The sequence below is a fragment of the Hyperolius riggenbachi genome, chromosome 3 (assembly GCF_040937935.1).
Source record: "Hyperolius riggenbachi isolate aHypRig1 chromosome 3, aHypRig1.pri, whole genome shotgun sequence".
NCBI classification, from domain to species: Eukaryota; Metazoa; Chordata; class Amphibia; order Anura; family Hyperoliidae; genus Hyperolius; species Hyperolius riggenbachi.
Window position 1 is genome coordinate 89,212,544 of NC_090648.1, and position 15,670 is coordinate 89,228,213.

Below are 15,670 nucleotides of genomic sequence, written 5' to 3' on the forward strand. Positions count from 1 at the left end.
GCACCAGCCGGATCATCCATAAGGCAAACCTAGGCAGTTGCCTAGGGCCCGGAGAGAGTCTAGGGGCCTGGTGATGCCTTTAAAAAAAAAAGCCAGATGATCATCAACAGGGGGAAAACTGCTATCCTCATTTCATCTTAATCCCTTTCTGTGCAGCACCCTCATGTTCAGCAGTAAGCCCCCATGGTGTGTGAAGTCCCCCATATACTGCAGCCGCCCTCCATTCCAGAGGCCAAGGAGCAGCAGGGGCAGTCTCAGCAACTTGTTACCAATCCCTGGTGGAATTCCGTTTTCTGACAAGTGTTTTTTGTTTTCCCCCCAAACTCAGAATTTCCGATTTTCCAGAATGTTGTCTTTTGATACTTTTTTTTCAAAAACCTTTTTTATTTGTTTTTTTCAAAATAAATTTTACACAAATTTTACTTTTTTTGTTTTGTTATTCTTGTAAATAAAGTTAGTTAAATTTAAATTTGCGGAATCCGTTTCTTTTTTCTTTTGCAGATGTATGCTATCATGCGTAATCCGCATTTCCGATTGGCTACCATGGTTGACTTCTGCATTCTTTGATTGGCCTGATACTTCTGAGTCTTGTGATTGGCCCAAAATTGGTAATGTGGTATTCCTCTGAATTTTGGCCACAGAAAACTGATCTCTGAATGGACTTCTGTGGAATTCGGTAGAGCATCCCTACCTGTGACCACCAGACACGTACATCAGTCCAGGTATTGGATGCAAAATTGGGTAACTGGGGGAGTCAGTGGGGGCTCTCAGATGACAGGCCTGCATGGCCGGATTCCAGGTTAGGCCGCAAAGGCTATGGCCTAGGCCGTACCAGGAGAGCAAAGGGCGGGCTTGTAAGTCAACGCTAACGGAACTGCACCGCGGCGGGAGAACGGAGGATCGTTGAGGATCGGTGTGGGCACAGGACGGCTGCAAGGGGCTTGTGGAAGCCCCTGGTAAGTGAAACACTTTGTTTATAGTCATTCTTCGGTTCCGCTTTAAAGTAAAAACTCATTTTTACACCACTTCCTGTGTACTGTTCAGTACACAGGATAGTGTGGAGTCATCTTATAAATATTTTTTTTTCTTTTTATTCCCTTTGAAATACATATAAAATAAAATTATTTTTAGCAAAAAGTACCACCTAAAGAAAGCCTTATTTGTGGCAAAACAAAAATATATATTATTTTGGTGTAATAAGTAGGGATAAAGTTATTGGCAAATGAATGGGAGAAGTGGGATGTGTGAAAATTGCTCTGGTTTTTGAACATTGCTTCAGATGATAAAAATGCTGTTTGTACATAATGTTAGGTAAAGGCATTTTTTCCCTTTCCGCTCAGTGTTTCCAGTGGCTCTTCTGCTGATCATGTGACTCTTCTCACACCTCAGAGCTACTGCAGTCAGCAAATTTTCTTCACAGCACAATTCTGTTCTGTGTATTGCTTCAACTGCTTTCCTTTGTATTGCTTCAACTCCTTGTGGATCAAAGGCTAGCAAAGTGCAAGTGAAGAATAAGTGAGTCACACGTGTAAATCTATAACCTGTCTGGAATGAGCTGTGTCTAATGAGTCCCTGTGAAAGTGTGCTGTGAGGAAATGTGTGTCAGCAAAGGCAAAGCTGATTTTATGACCTTTTTGTGAGGAGACTCTCATTTGTCTCATATTTAAATCACAACCTCGCCTTCCTTCACACGTCATGCAGTTTTGATACTGTAAGGGAGGGTGCTGAGATAATATTACAGCAGACTACTGTTTACTCTAGCTCTCTGGTTTTGCTGGTCTGTGTTAAGGTGCGTACACACATGTGACTATAGTCGTTTGAAACGATCGTTACCCGATCGTTTCAAACGACGATCGTTAAAAAAAAAGCAGCCAACGACCATTAAGTCTAACGGCGGACGAGCTAGATCGTTAAAAAACGAACAATCTAGCTTGGCGGATTTTTTCCAACGACGATCGTTTGCAAAAGTAGTACATCGTTGGAAACAGTCGTTCGTACCTGGCTTGACATGCGCATTTCGCTATTTCTCCATGGAACTTTTCATTTTTATGCGCAAGCGCAATAGTTGCTTTACATGATGTAACGTTCGTTCTAACGATTAGATCGTTACACACTTTTAAAAACTACGTTTACTTAGGTCGTTCTTTCGTCAATTAAAAGTTCGTTCGTCGTTCACAACGAACGATCGTTGTCGCATGTGTGAACGTAGCTTAAAGGTGTGTACACACGCGCAATTCACCAGCATGGAACAGGACTTGATCCCTCAGGCGAGCGATAGTTCGGAGCTGAGTGATGTATGGTCCAGACTATGAATGGGCAGCAGAGATCAAAGGTTTCCCAAGCAAACCATTATGGTTGGGTTGGGCAATGATCTTCTAGTGTTTGCAGGTATGTTTGGAAGCTTATGATGGTTACACAAGCAGCTATCAATGTATAGGTAGTGCGACGGCTTCAAGTCATCCTCTACTGCATTGGTTTCCAACCCTTCCCTGTGATGATACAATCTTATGTAACAGAGAGGTCACACATTATCAGCTTCTTCCCTGTTCTGTATTCCTCATGAGAAACGCTAGGCATATTGGCATGCATGTGCTATACTTTGTCATAGCAGTTAATACTGAGGTCAGACCTAACAGCCAAGCAAAACAAGACAAGCAACCATTAGCACAGCAAGGCAAGCAACCAGCAGCCCACCAAGTCAAGGTGCCAGAAACCTATCATGGAAAGCGACCACCAACACACCAGCAGTCAAGCAGCCAGAAGCCTATTAAGGCAAGAAACCAGCAGCTCACCAATTCCAGCAACCAACAACATACCAAGGCAAGCAATGAGCAGACCACCAAGTCAAGCAACAGGCAGCCCACCAAGGCAAGCACCCAGCAGCTAACCAAGGCAAGCACCCAGCAGCTAACCAAGGCATGCACCCAGCAGCTAACCAAGGCAAGCACCCAGCAGCTAACCAAGGCAAGCATCCAGCAGCTAACCAAGGCAAGCAACCAGCAGCTAACCAAGGCAAGCAACCAGCAGCTAACCAAGGCAAGCAACCAGCAGCTCACCAAGGCAACAGCCCACCAAAGCAAGTGATCAGCCCACCAAGGCTAGCAAGCAGCCACTAGCCCACCAAAGCAAGAAACTACCAGCCCACCAAGGCAAGCAACCAGTGTCTCTCCAAGCCCCGGCCATCACCCAATAATTAGGGATAGGTCAGGCATAAACAATTAGTACAGATAAGCAGATCAGTCAGTCTTCTCAGCCAGATCTCTATTTAATATTGAAATTATGTTAATCTATTTACTTGAAATGCATTTGAAGGTGCCCTGTAATCCTACAGTCCATCCAGTTATACTAGAGGTGTGTCATTTAGTTCCAAGTTAGGGTGGATTTATTCTTGAAAAAGGACATTGATCTGCTTAGCGTTTTGTATATTTGTAATCCATCCAGTTACACGGGTTGAACTGTAATTGTTTCAGTGTCCCATCTCCAGGTTGGTTTCAATTTTTTTTATTTACATGATTACACTTAATGTTTATACATTTGTAATCACACAGTCCATCCAGGTATACATGTGGGGGAGAGGTGAGATTCTCATTTGTGTATTGTCTCGCTTCCATGAGAGTGTTAGGCCGGGTACACACTATAAGCACTTTTGTGAGCGCTTGTGTTTGATTAGCGCTTCCTGAGCGCTTGTTAAAAAAATTGCTCCCATTCACTTTAATTAAAATCACGGTAAAAATTGCATAAAAATCGCTGCAATCACATACGTTTTTTGCATACGCGATCGCTGCGATTATTACCGCGATTTTAATGAAAGTGAATGGGAGCGATTTTTTTTAACAAGCACTCAGCAAGTGCTAATCAAATGCAAGGAAAAATATGCCCCGAAGGGGTACTCGCCTCAACAGAAGGAAACCTCTGGATCCGCTTCCGCCTGTTGCAGTGCTGTCTAGGGATGCTCATTCCCCATTTCCGATCGGAAATCACATTACTACATCGGAATGCGGAACGCGGAAATTAGAGTACGGAACACGGAATTTGTCGGAAATTTCCGCTATACCGATAATCGGTAATTTTAAGCCAATCAGAAGACTCGGGATGAATCAGCCAATCAGAGAATGAGGATTTGTATTGCGCAGTAAGCAGTAGATGGAATTTTTCGCGGAAATCGGAATACAGCGGTAACGGAAATCTGCATTGCCGGAAGGCAGAATTTCCACAGAATCAGCCATTAACAATGTGTCTGTGAAGTCTTCGGCACTTCTTTTAAAGGACTTCCAAGGCAACATATTAAAATCTAGTTTTACTTACCTGGGGCTTCCTCCAGCCCCTAGATGTCATTTGGGTCCCTCGTCGCAGCTCCGGGTCCTCTCTGGTGTCCCACTGGCTGCCTCTAAGCATCGTTGTCCTCCGGTGTCCCTGGGCATGCACCCGCCTCGCGCGAGTACGTGCCCATGTCGCGAAGTATACTCACGAAGATGCCCATGCGCAGAAGACACCGATTCATCAGGAGTCGGCTATCGTTACAGGCTACCAGCTGGACACTGGAGAGAACCAGAGCTTTGGTGAAGGACCAAAATGACGTCCAGGCATACAATTAGATTTAATATTTTGCCTCGGAAGTCCTTTTAGCTGAGCACCCACCACAAGACCATCAGAAAATGGATCAGGGAATCTATGACGACTGCAACCCGATGAGCAATCGTTCCCCTGATCCACCTTCTGCAGCGGGAACACACGACTGGTGCAACATGATCGCGGTACTTTGCGCGGCAGTCTATAGGGAATGAGCGATGGTCCGTGATGCAATCAATCATAGTGGTCATGATCGCCACATGGCATCAAAACGATCACGTAATCGCGAGAACATACCCAGGAGCGCGAAATCAAAGTTGCAAAAAAGTTGCCTCTAACCTTAGGGCCCGTTCACACATAGAACGCCGGCGATTACCGTCGGCGTTTTGCGGGAGTGATTTTCCCACGATTAGCACGGAAAAATCACTGGACCCTGCGGCAGTTTTGGAGCGATCGCGATTAGCGTGCTTAGCACGCTAATCACGATCGCTAATCGGAGAACGCTCGTCGCCGCCAGACTACTGCATGCAGCACAGTTGTAGTTATCGCTAACCGCAACCGCGGCAGTGAGAACACTGCCACTCGCTACATTGTGTATCGGCTTTTGCTAAACCGCTAGTGGGAATCGCGCGATTCCCGCTCAGGTGAGAACGGGCCAGTGTTGCAAACCTCGGAAATATGTTTTTACTGACAAAGCACAAAAAATTTACTGACAGAACACTTTTTTTTACTGACATCTAATATTATTGAAATTAAATGAAAGATATCACACATGCGCCCTTACGTGCAATACACCGGCAACGATGTGGGGCGTGAATGAGGAAGAAGAGTGCAGTGACGGACACCGGACAGGTGAAGTATTAATGCACGGCATCTGGGGGGGGGGGGGGGACTTTGATACATTTACATTTGGAGGATGCGACCTTGGGGTTTCCTTCACATTTGTTCTCGATTATCGCAGCCCTTACTGCTGCACATCTTATCGAGCATGCCAACCTGAGATTTTCCAGCATGTCCGATTGTTACATTCGATCGATACATTCAACCAATTTCGGCCCAAAATTGGTTTGATTGTCAACTAGGCATGCTCTTGATGGCAGGGATTTTTGTCATATCAATAATAATTGTCTTATCTGATGGTTGATCTGCCGCCAAGTCTACAGATGTATGGCCACATTTAGCTACAGCAGTGTACATTCCAGAGTGATACGTGAACTGATAAGTGGTAAGTGCTGTGATCTAAGAAAGACAGAGTTGTTTTTTTTACTGACACCACACATTTTTTTATGGACTTTACTGACAGCCCAGATTTGTTGACTTTTTACTGACTTCAGTAAATGTACTGGCGGTTGGCAACACTGGTGCGCTTTTGCTGCATTTTTAAAATCACATTCTATTTTTAAACGCAAAGCCTTCATGAAAATAGAAAAATTGCATCGCACCAGTGTGTACAGGTCTTCACATTTTCATGATTTTTCAAAATACCTTGCGATTAAAAAACGCATGCAATTTTTTATATTATTATATATTTATAACCTGCATGTTTAATAATGTGATTATTTGGCATTTTGTTTGTAGTCTTGAAAGGGGCCAAGAGGTACTGCACCCTGCAGAAAGTAATCAGCTAGTCCTCTAGGGGGACGAGAATCATACGCTTGTGGCTCAGTCCACCAGCAGAGTCAGTGCAGAGTGCAGAAGGAAAATAGGCTGGAAGCTGGAGAGTAGAGCCATTCATAGCAGATGTAGCGTGCAGCTGCCACCCCGCCTGTGTAATCAGCGCACACAGGAGTTTGTAGGTCTGGAGTTTTAGCGCAGCTCCTCCCCGCACCTCTCCTCCCTCCCACTGCTCCGGAGCGTCCCTCCTCCTTCTCCGCTCACATCTCAGCGGGATCCCGGAGCTCCCAGCATGGTCCAGCCGAGGTGTGACACTTGATCTGCGGGAGAGTCCACAGCTGTACCTGCCGGCCTGAGATCACAGGTGAGTCCGCCCCCTGGAGGGTCCCGGGGCCGCTACCTGCGCTGGGGGTCACCGGAACATGTGATCCTCACTTGTGCCGCTCTCCTCCCCTCCTCTGTACATTCATCATCATATAGGCTGCCTGTGTCCCGGCATTCCAGCACAATGGAACGCGGCTTTATAACTTTTACTGCAGTAAAGTGTGTTAGTCACGCTGTGTTTTTAAAGTTCAATACGTAGCCTGATGAGATGTTTAAAGTGCCAGCGTGACTCTACTGTATAGCAGTGATTGACAATGCTGGTGTAGCGCCTGTCCCTTTAAGAAAGGTAGTATCCTCATGGGGGACCCTCATCTCGGGTACCAGCGGGGATATTGATAGGAAGACTCCATCATTCTGTATGAATGTTTCCAGTCGTTTATGCTGGAGCGGATGTATGTGTAGTTGTGGAAGATTTCAGTGCTATATAATTATATGATGATCATGTAGTGCTGACGTATTCTAAAGTACCTTACATAATTATATAGTATGTTTTATTAGCATTTAAGACTTTAATATAATGGCCTAATTCATATACATAAATAACTTATTTGTGAATGGTTTTTTTTTTTAGGGGGGGGGGGGGGTTTAGGGCAATGCTGGACAAGGAAATTCTTATATCGTTACTTTCTACTAAACTCCTAGTCCCTGTTGGGCTACATGTATAGGCCCTTATTTAATTCACTTTATCTCCATAAGTTTTCTCTTTAGGTGATATTTTCTCAAATTATCAAAATGTCCTTAAAGGGAAGGTTCAAGCAAAATAAAAAAATGAGTTTCGCTTACCTGGGGCTTCTACCAGCCCCATGCAGCCATCCTGTGCCCTTGTAGTCACTCACTGCTGCTCCAGTCCCCTGCTGGCAGCTTGCCGACATCGGAGGTCGGCGGGACGCATTGCGTACATTTTTACGCATTCCCGCTAATGCAGGAACATTATCACATACATTTTTACGCATTACTGGTTCAATGCGTAAAAATTTACGCATTGAACCAGTAACGCGTAAAAATGTATGCGTTAATGTTCCTGCACTATCGGGAATGCGTAAAAATGTACGCAATGCATCCCGCCGACCTCCGAGGTCGGCAAGCTGCCAGCAGGGGACTGGAGCAGCAGTGAGTGACTACGAGGGCACAGGATGGCTGCATGGGGCTGGTAGAAGCCCCCGGTAAGTGAAACTCATTTTTTTATTTTGCTTGAACCTTCCCTTTAACCCTCCTGGCGGTTTGCAAAAAAATCGCCAGGGGGCAGCAAATCTTTTTTTTTTACATTTTTTTTTTTTTTTTTTCATGTAGCGAGACAAAGTCTCGCTACATGATAGCCGCTGCTCAGCGGCATCCCGCCAGCCCCTCCGATCGCCGCCGGCGATCGGAGATCCCGTTCAAAGAACGGGATCTCCTGGAGGGCTTCCCCCGTCGCCACGGCGACGGGCGGGATGACGTCACCGACGTCATCGACGTCGTGACGTCAGAGGGGACTCCGATCTGCCCCATAGCGCTGCCTGGCACTGATTGGCCAGGTAGCGCACGGGGTCTGGGGGGGGGGGGGGGCGGCCGCGGCGAGAGGAATTGCGGCGGATCGGCGGGTAGCGGCGGCGATCGGGCACTGCACGCAGCTAGCAAAGTGCTAGCTGCGTGCAGCAAAAAAAAAATTATGCAAATCGGCCCAGCGGGGCCTGAGCGGTGCCTTCCGGCGGCATAGCCCGAACTCAGTTCGGGCTTACCGCCAGGAAGGTTAAAGTGCATCTGGGATGAAGGATAAAAGATGTTTTGCACACACCTGGGGCTTCCTTTAGCCCCCCCTACATGCTGATCCATCCCTCAATATTCTCCTCTGCTGCCTTGTAATTTTAGGAGTTGGGGCTTACTATGCCCCTCTGCGCTCCCATCGCTGGGAGAGTTCTGCGCCTGTGCAGTACTACACGGGAGTCTGATGGGGAAGTGCGGCCAGATTGTGGAGGCTGGCATGGGGTGGATCAGCGTAAAGGGGGCTTGGGGAAGCCCCAGGTATGTATAAAACTTCTTATATTATTTTTTTGTACTTTTTCTATTGAAGAGCACTGAAAATTTATTTTAAATAGAAGATGAAAAATGACCAGTATCTCCTAGGTGAAAACATGAATTAGACAAGGGCCATGGGCCCAAAATGCAATTTGCTTTTTTTTTTCTCCTAGTACTGTAGATAATTTTTTCATCTTCTTCTCTTTAAAATAACTTTTCAGCAGTTTGTAATTGGAAAAAGTACTAAAAGGTAGGTCAAAAAGTGCAAAAAAATGCATTTTATTAGCAAGTTGTAAAAATCTCACCTCAGAGAGTCAGGAGAAAAAGTTGCATATGGCCCATGGGCTCTCATCAGCAATATAAGCAGCTGTGTAGTTAGGCTCTGATGGAATTACCCTCTGGCTTGTTCTCCATCCTTCAGTGTTCCACAAGTAGCGTTATTGGTGTGTGTCACATGACTTGGCAACTGGCTGCTTCCACCAGAGCCTTCTCACACAGATAACCGCTTCTGAGAAGAATGTCAAAATGTAACTGAGCAGTGATGGGACTCTGGCATGTCCCAGTCCTGAGTGAATGGTTAGCCTGCTAGTACTCTGCTTCATTAGCCATATGTCCCTGGAAGTTGTTAGTACTGGGGAGGGAGAAGTGATCTTGCCGTGTGCTTCTGCGCTGCAGTAATAGTTATGTTGTGAATATTTAATCAGTGTTTATAGTAATGGATACATGGGAGAACACTCACAAAGCTCTCCATAGGCTGAGACTCCCAGCAGGACATACAGGGCTGGCTCTGCTGAGCCTCTCTGCAGCTGAATCTCCTGTCCTGGATACTTGCTTCCTTATAGCAGGCACGGGATTTGTGTGGCATAATCTGATGTAACACCAAGTCAGCATTCACTCCCTGAGGTTTAGAACTGCAGTAATGTAGTCAGAAGGGGTCATTCCAAAGCAAGGTCTCACCAGAATCCACCTCTGGTTCAGAGCAATTTGAGCTGCAGCATATGTAGTGGGAAATGGCTCCTGATTGTCCTGTGACGCTGCAACCCGTTTTCTGGCAGTGAGAGGGATATGGAGGCTGACATAGTTATTTCCTTTTACACAATACCAGTTGCCTGGCTGTCCTGCTGAAATCTGTGGATGCTGTAGTGTTTGAATCACACACCTGGAACAAGCATGCAGCTAATCAGGCCAGACTTGGGGCAGAGCACCTTATCTGCATGCTTAGGATGAGAAAAAGAGAGAACACCAAGAGCCCAATATAGTGTAGTATGTACTGGTAAGGTATAATTGATAGAGTAATAATATTAATTTAATACTCACAAACCAGGGTTACCAAGTAGGCAACCACTGTCAAAGCAGGTGGGGAGATTGTCCTGACCCCACTCAGGATTAAAAAGTCGCTCTCTGTAGTTGGAGGAAGGGTACAACCCTCCACCAAGGGTGGACTTGATGTAGATAATAGGATAACAGAGGCGCCAATAGGATAAAAAACACTAAAAGAACTTAAAAACCCATCTTGGTAATAGAGGAGGCAGTGGTGGACTTACCTCCTCCAAGCAGAACACACGACTGTGGATTTTCAGTCAAAACAATTTTATTGGATACTCCAAATAAAGTGCAACGCGTTTCACGGGATACAAACCCGCTTCATCAGGCAATAACAGATAGGAGTAAACAGCATCTGCCAGTATCATCTGTGAGGCGCTCAGTGTTGATGATACTGGCAGATGCTGTTTACTCCTATCTGTTATTGCCTGATGAAGCGGGTTTGTATCCTGTGAAACGCGTTGCACTTTATTTGGAGTATCCAATAAAATTGTTTTGACTGATTGTTTTGTTTTAACTTAAAAACCCAAGATGGGTTTTTAAGTTCTTTTAGTGTTTTTTTTATCCTATTGGCACCTCTGTTATCCTATTACCTTATCTGCATGCTTGTTCAGGGCTTATTACTGAAAGTATTAGGACTGTGCAGTGCAAAAATTCCCCAGCAATCGTTAGTGCAATGTCTCCCTACGGGATCATTCACACTGCAGTGTTTGCGACTGTGTATTGATCTCAAAAGTGCTGCATGTAGTTGGCATAAAACAGGGCTGGAAAGCAGTAGGGCACTTTTGCCAGGGTTTTGGGATCGGCAACAATTGCTGGCGATTCTCAAATGCTTTGCCAACAAAAGTATGTGGGGAACCCACTAGTGCGATTGCGGACATATGGCATTTTGAGCATGTTAGCGCTCAATGCCAAGTATTTTGCAGCATTTGGGGGGCAGAGGGAATACAATTTAAATATAAAATAGTTTGAGAAACCATGTGCTGCCTTACAGTCCACTACGTGTAAATAAATACAATGTCCACACTGTCACAGTGGATGGAAAATTGCAGATGTATCTTCCAGCTCAGTCCACCTCATAAAAAGCAAAGAAACTTCATCGCATAGACCAACATCATTACAATATCCAGAAGCACCACACCATATACAGATTCCCAGTGTGGACTATCTGCAGTTAAAGGGGAACTGGAGAGAGGTATATGGAGGCTGCCATGTTGATTTCCTTTTAAGCAATACCAGTCGCCTGGCAGCCCTGCTGATCCTCTGCCTCTAATACTATTAGCCATAGCCCCTGAACAAGCATTCAGCAGATCAGGTGTTTCAGACTTTAAAGTCAGATCTGACAAGACTAGCTGCATGCTTATTTCTGGTGTTATTCAGATACTACTGCAGAGAAATAGACCAGCAGGGCTGCCAGTCAACTGGTATTGATTAAAAGGAAACAAATATGGCAGCCTCCGTATACCTCTTACTTCAGTTCCCCTTTAACACCACGACTGTGTTCCACTACCAGTAGGAACCGATCTCACCTCCTATGGTAGCTGCCCAGACCCACAGACAGCCCCAACAGCATATGATCCCAACCACTGCTGTGCCCCCCCCCCCCCCCCCGTAATTAACTAAGATTTCCATTAAATACAGAAAAGTCAGGGTGTTATGACTGTAATTGTACAATGTATTGTACTTGTTGTATCTGTCGTTTAAAAAAGGAAAAACTTCACTAAACGTTTTTTAAATGTCTCCGTCTTCTGCTCTGCTGTTCTGAAGTTCTACCAACCGGAATATCAGATCAAATTGGGTGAGAAGCAGGGCTGTGTGGCTCTCCCTATTGGCTGTCTGCTACATCTGTCCACTTTTACGACTTGGAGATTGAGTTACCGGTTGGTCTGAGCTGGAAATACCAAACACTCTTATTTGATTTACCAAATGCTTTAATCTTTGTGAATTGCAATTTCTTGACATTTCTACAGTCCTGGCCAAAAGTTTTTTGAGATTTTCAAAAATATTAGTTTTCACAAAGTTTGCTGCTAAACTGCTTTTAGATCTGTTTCAATTGTTTGTGATGTACTGAAATATAATTATAAGCACTTCATACGTTTCAAAAACTTTTATTGACAATTACATGAGATTTATGCAAAGAGTCAGTATTTGCAGTGTTGGCCCTTCTTTTTCAGGATCTCTGCAATTCGACTGGGCATGCTCTGAGTCTCAATCAACTTCTGGGCCAAATCCTGACTGTTAGCAACCCATTATTTCATAATCACTTCTTTGAGTTTCTCAGAATTAGTCGTTTTTTGTTTGTCCACCCGCCTCTTGAGGAATGACAACAAGTTCTCAATGGGATTAAGATCTGGGGAGTTTCCAGGCCATGGACCCAAAATTTCAACGTTTTGGTCCCCGAGCCACTTAGTTATCACTTTTGCCTTATGACACAGTGCTCCATCGTGCTGGAAAATCCATTGTTCTTCACCAAACTGTTGGATTGTTGGAAGAAGTTGCTGTTGGAGGGTATTTTTGTACCGTTCTTTATTTATGGCTGTGTTTTTTGGCAAAATTGTGAGTGAACGCTGATATAACAGAGGTTGGCGCTCACAGTATTCAGCAATCCGGACACTGCCAGAGTGGTGGGGTACGACCTGATAACGGTCCCAAAGTGCCTTCTGACCTGCCAGTGAGTCTTAACACATGGCGAGTGCATCTCACTGGGGTGTGGTGACAGCTTTACTATCTTAAAGGGAAGGTTCAGGGAGGGGATTCAAAAAATAAAATAAATTTCCACTTCGGGTCGGGCACCGGAGACCACCGGGAGCCTGCGGAGCGGTGGCGAGGGCACCTCCTGCCTGCCACGGGCTGGAGGAAGCCCCAGGTAAGTGGAAATTTATTTTTATTTTTTGAATCCCCTCCCTGAACCTTCCCTTTAAGCCTCATCTACACGAGTAGATAGGGCTGCGATCCGGCGGCTCGATTAGCCGCCGGATCGCCTCTTCCGCGTGCCCGCATTCGATTCCCCGCTCGTGCCCGCTCGTCCCCGCCGGCGCCGCTTATCTTCCGCTCGATTCCCTGCCATTGTCCCCTCGCGGGGTGCGAGCAGGGAATCGGTGGTGCGGAGATCCGTCCTGTCGGATCTTATCAATCGAGCCGCATCAGCGGCTCGATTGATAATGAGCATCGCGGCCTCATCTACTCGTGTAGATGCGGCTTAATACTGTTTATCCTGATGTGGCATCACATCAGCTAGGAAGCAACTATGGCCTTTGTATGAACACCTATGGAGAGTGAAATCTAGTAGTGAAAGTACTTTGGATCAAGCTGCAGGATTATATGTGGACTGTATACAGATACATGTGGTGTATATTAGGAGATCTGGACATTTGCATGGTGTTGTGAACTGAATATAGTGTATATAATTTGATCTGTAATGCTGGTGGATTGCTGAATACTCTCAGCGCCAACATCTGTTATATAAGCGCGTGGTGCGTCTATACAAAAATTGTGAGTGAGCCCACTCCCTTGGAAAACACACACACACACACACACACACACACACACACACACACACACACACACACACACACACACACACACACACACACACACACACACACACACACACACACACACACACACACGGTCCGCGATCGCATTTGTTCCACGATCTTGGTTCGGCGGCAAAATCTTGCGATTTGCACTTGTAAATCAATAGAGAATCGCAACGCAATTGCCCCATAGACACTGCGTGCAGCGCGTTTGCGTGAATGTATCCATAGGGATACATTAGTAGCAGCGCTTTGCTGATCGTTCCTCTAACTTGCCAAGTTTGTATTAGTTTTCTTTGGCTGGGTTCACACATACAATGTGTACAGTTCTGTTCCTGTCAGTTAAAACTGATGCAAATGGACTGGAGCAGAGCTGTACACATTTTGTGTGAACCCAGCCTTACTGGACGGCAGTTACGCAGTCCAACTGCCAAAATTGTGTGCAATTGAGTTGGGAGGCCAGCTGACATCTTTGTATAGCCCTTTTCAATGAAAGGAAGTGCTCTTATAAGGGTTTTTGGGTTTTTTGGAAATTCAGACAATCCCTCACGAAAGGATGGGACTGGTCCAAAACCTGTCCAATAACCTATGGGATGTAGACCAGAGACCACTAAGTTGGCTTGGTGGACTTTATATACCTGTGAAGGAAAGTTTAATTGGCATTGCTTTTGATTTGGTTGTTAACATGGATGCCAGCAAAGGAGGCAAGTGTGTTTAGCAGGTTGGGCATGGAGGGAAGGGGCTGGATATTAAACATGAGGGCATCAGCATATTTCAGTTTGGGAGCCTTTCTCATATTCCTTGATATTGGGGTTCATTTTGATAGACCATGTGAAGGGTTCCAGCATGAGGGAGAAAACCAAGGGGGGCAAGCCTTTCTTTATGCATAGTAACTGGAGAGGAGTTTGCCCCAATGGATCCTAATGACTATTTGGGGTGAGCTATAGAGGGCTTTGATAAGTGCTAAGTTGGGACCATGGGACTGCACTGACTTTATGACAAAAAATGTTTTAGGCGCTACACCACATTTTGCGTGGCCAAAACCACTTCATCAGCTCTGCCGTAAGTAGAAAAGGCCATATACTTCAAATTCTCTTGGCAATATCCAGCTGATTCAATCCCTGTGATGAAATCTTTTATAAATATATGCAGCAGAAGACCCGATAGTGTCAATCAGTCAAATAGATCGGTCCAGACAGAAAAGCTAGGTCTATGGTCGAGAGTGGTGGCAGATCGACAGCATTGCACTGGATCCAACTGCAGTGCTGTGGTTTGATGTTTAAAGGACCACTATCGCAAAAAAGGGTAAAATTTAAAATACATGCAAATGTATACAAATAAGTATGTTTCTTCCTGAGTAAAATGAGCCATACATTAATTTGCTCCTATGTTGCTGTCACTTACAGTAGGTAGTAGAAATCTAATATTACCGACAGGTTTTGGATCAGCTCATTTCCTCATGGGGGATTCTCAGCTTAGCCTTTATTCTTTATATTGACACTCCTTGAAAGGATTTAGACAAATATGCTGGCCAGCCTGCCTGCTCGCTGCACAGTTTTTGGCAGTTAGATGGAGCAACTGCTGTTTACTAAGTGCTTTTGAAAATAAAGAAAACGTGGAGATTTCCCCCATGAGATGGGCTGGTCTAAAAGCTGTCGGTTCTGTCATTTCTGACGGCAACATAGGAGAAAAGTAATTTATGGCTCTTTTTTACTCTGGGAAAAATGTACTACTTATTTGTATGTGTTTACATGTACTTAAAATGTTATGATTTTTCGTGATGGTGGTCCTTTAATAATTTAATTCTTAAATCTGTTGGAAGTCTGTTCCTAGTGTGTGGCATTCATCAGATTGAATCTGACAGGAATTTATCTGATGGGTGAATCTGGTGGCCTTCTAGCAGTGTATGGCCACATAAAGATGATTGGCCTCTAGCCTAAAGGGGCCCTTACACTGGTCGATTTCAGCCATCGATCGATTCTATAGAATCGATCGGAAATGGATTCTTTCAAATCATGTGACTGCTTTATTGCAGTAGCACAAGCAACTTGTTTGTTCTTATTCAGGTTTGTGGACTAAGCACTGCAGTTACTGTACATAGGAGTTATTTCTGATGACTATTATCTGAGAAATGGAAAACAATTTCTTTTAACTACAGTTTAAATTTATTCAGCAGTTGGTGCATTTTTTTTTTACTGACTCCAGGTACTGAAAAACTGCTCTGAGGGCTGGAACCATCTTTTTGCAGC

The 15,670-nt window shown here is 45.0% G+C and overlaps 1 protein-coding gene across 3 annotated transcripts in view; it reads left to right on the top strand.

Annotated features, from left to right (window-relative positions):
* Positions 1-6,448: 6,448 nt before the first annotated feature.
* The window catches only part of LOC137562818 (volume-regulated anion channel subunit LRRC8E-like), a 67,389-nt gene continuing 58,167 nt past the window's right edge, over positions 6,449-15,670 (top strand). The window contains exon 1 of one of the 3 annotated variants that reach the window (XM_068274537.1): positions 6,449-6,547. The gene's annotated coding sequence lies outside the window, so the exon portion shown is untranslated. Of the gene's footprint in view, positions 6,548-15,027; positions 15,114-15,670 lie in introns of those variants that run through there. The other 2 variants (XM_068274539.1, XM_068274538.1) reach the window with 2 other exon arrangements.